This window comes from Hibiscus syriacus, unplaced genomic scaffold (genome assembly GCF_006381635.1).
Source record: "Hibiscus syriacus cultivar Baekdansim isolate YM2019G1 unplaced genomic scaffold, ASM638163v2 tig00111198_pilon, whole genome shotgun sequence".
NCBI classification, from domain to species: Eukaryota; Viridiplantae; Streptophyta; class Magnoliopsida; order Malvales; family Malvaceae; genus Hibiscus; species Hibiscus syriacus.
This window is the reverse complement of record NW_024063014.1, coordinates 459,563-462,971: the sequence shown is the minus strand read 5'-3', so window position 1 is coordinate 462,971 and position 3,409 is coordinate 459,563.

The following is a 3,409-nucleotide window of genomic DNA, read 5'->3' as shown; positions in this document are numbered from 1 at the left end:
TGGGTTCACCACTTTCTCTAAAATCTGCTTGATCTCTCGATTGGATATTTCTGCTTGGCCATTTGTCTGCGGATGATATGCCATGGAAATCTTTTGTAGAACTCCATATTGCTTCAATACCTTGGCAATCAACTTGTTTTCAAAGTGGGTTCCCTCATCACTTATGATAGCACGAGGTACTCCAAACTGAGTGAAAATATACTTGTGTAAAAACTTGAGTACAATCTTGGAGTCATTTCTTGATGTTGTTGTTGCCTCCACCCACTTTGATACATAACCCATAGCAAGCAGGATATATAATTTTCCTTCAGAAGATGGGAATGGTCTCATGAAATTGATGCCCTACATATCAAACAGCTCTATCTCCAAAATATTTTGCAGTGACATCTCATGTCGTCTGGAGATGTTTCCAGTCCGCTGGCATTGATCACAAGCTTTGTAAAATGCTTGGGCATCTTGAAACAGAGATGGCCAGTAAAAGCCTGATTACAGGACCTTAGCAGCAGTCCTTGCTCCACCAAAATGGCCTCCACATGGGGCTGAATGACAATGGTACAAAATGTCGTGTTGTTCCTCTTCGGGTACAAATCGTCTAATGAGCTGATTAGCACAATGCTTGACCAAATATGACTCATCCCAAAAAATGTGCCTTGCATCGTGCTTGAACTTCTTTTTAGCCTGACTATCTAAATCAAAAGGCAGAATTCCACTAACAAGAAAATTAACAAGGTCAGCGTACCACGGGATTGCCGCGACATATAAAATTTTCTCATCAGGAAATTTCTCTTGAATATCTACAATGTCATGGCATTTAGAATTGTTCTCTAGCCTAGATAAGTGATCAGCAACTTGATTTTCATTCCCTTTTCTATATACCACCTCTAAGTCGAATTGTTGCAAAAGTAAGATCCACCTAATAAGTCTAGGCTTGGCATCCTTTTTGTTCACTAAGTAGTTTATAGCCGAATGATCAGTGTGAACAATGACTTTAGTGCCTATTAGGTAAGGTCTAAATTTATCAAAAGCAAATACCACGGTAAGTAATTCTTTCTCAGTAGTGGTATAGTTTAATTGCGCTTCATTTAAAGTGCGGCTAGAATAATAAATAACATGAAAAATTTTACCTCAGCGTTGCCCCAAAACAACTCCTACGGCATAATCGCTTGCATAACACATCAGCTCAAATGGTGATGTCCAATCGGGAGGAACTACAATGGGTGTCGAGATCAGTCTTTGCTTCAGCTCAGTAAATGCGCCGAGGCATAATTCGTCAAACACAAAGGGTTGGTTTTGTTGAAGCAATGTGCATAAGGGCTTAGAAAACTTGGAGAAGTCTTTGATAAACCTTCTATAGAATCCAACATGTCCAAGAAAACTTCTTATACCCTTGACCGAAGTTGGTGGGGGCAACCTTTCAATCACTTCAATCTTCGCCTTGTCCACCTCAATACCCTTGTGTGAAATTTTGTGTCCTAATACAATGCCTTCAGTCACCATGAAGTGACATTTTTCCCAATTTAAGACTAACTCAGCCTCTTAGCATCTTTTGAGAACTTTTTCTAAATTGTCGAAGCATCGTTCAAAATCATCCCCACAAACAGAAAAGTCATCCATGAAAATCTCCAGAAAATCCTCAACCATGTCTGAAAATATGGCTTGCAGGGCATTACAGAGTCTGAAAGGCATCCTCCTAAAGGCAAAAGTGCATAGGGACAAGTAAATATAGTCTTTTCTTTGTCCTCTGGTGTGATGGCAATTTGATTGTACCCCTAGTACCCATCCAAAAAGCAATAGAATGCTTTGCCGGCTAATCGATCTAACATTTGGTCGATGAAAGGTAGAGGAAAATGATCATTCTTTGTAGCTTTGCTAAGTTTTCGATAGTCCATGCATATCCTCCATCCGGTAACAGTACGAATGTGTAATAGCTCATTCTCCTCATTAGTAACCATAGTCATGCCTTCTTTCTTCGAACACATTGTACAGGGCTTACCCATGAGCTATTCGAAATAGGGTAATCACTCCAGCATCAAGACATTTCAGAATTTCTTTCATCACCACTTTCTTTATAACAGGGTTGAGTCTTCATTATGGTTCTATTGAATTACTGTGGCAATCTTCAAGCAGAATCTTGTGCATGCAGATTATGGGACTAATGCCTTTCAAATTGGCCATCGTCCAACCAATTGCTTTCTTATGTTGCATCAACACACTTAACAAACTTTGTTCTTGGTTAGAAGTAAGGTTAGCAGAAATAATCATCGGTAAAGTTTCATCGCTACCTAAGTAAGCATATTTCAGATACCCTGACAAAGTCTTAAGCTCTAAAGTAGGTGCATGAAATAATGAAGGCTTAGGAGAAATAAATTCATCAAAATTCAGAGGTTCAAAGTTCATACATGATCTAGCTTGTAGTAAGCTAGATTGCTCCTCCAAACTTGGAAACTTGTCGGACTCCACTAAGCTTTCATCATCCACCCAATAATCATTTTCTGCTAGCTGAATAAAATTGTTCTAGCAAAGCTCTTCAGTCTCTTCTTCAATCACTAAGTTCAATTCAGAAATGCCATGGCATTCTTCAGTGTCATCGACATATTTGAGCGTTCGAAACACATTGACAGTCACACACTGATCAGGCACTCTCATGGTGAGTTCACCTTTTTCACAGTCTATCAAGATACGTCCAGTGGCTAGGAAAGGTCTTCCCAAAATGATTGGTTCCTTGGCATCAACTTCGCAGTCCAGAATTAAGAAGTCGACTGGAAACACAAACTTATCCACCCGTACTATGACATCCTTGACTGTCCCTTCAGGTTTAACATTGGATCTGTCAGCAAGTTGTAAAATAACCGAGGTGGGTCTTGCATCTCCTATGCCAAGCCTTAAGAATATCGACTTCGGCATTAAGTTGACACTTGAACCAAGATCACATAGTGCCTTTCCAACAAAATTAGCTCCAATCGAACAAGGAATAATGAAGATGCTCGGATCATTTTGCTTTAGCGGCAACTTACTCAATGAAGAACAAAATTCTGTTGCTGTGGCAACAGTCTCTACTTTACTCTTCTTGGTACAGATTTCCTTCAGAAATTTGGCATACATCGGCATATGTTCAATAGCTCCCAAGAGAGATACATTGATATGGTGCTGATCAAGAATGACCACGAACTTCTTGAACTGAACTTCATCATTGTGCATCTTCAATCTTTACGGGAAGGGTGGTGGAGGTCTATATTCCTTAACTGAAGTAGAAGGAATTGTTTTCGCCTTGGCATTAGAATCTGGTACCTTAGCCAAATCATTAGTAGAACCCTCCTCCTTGTCCTTCTCAGTAATGCTATCATCATGCAACTCAGCTTCACCACTTTCAGTAGTAGGAGTAGAATATTCATGTTGTTGCCCACTAGCT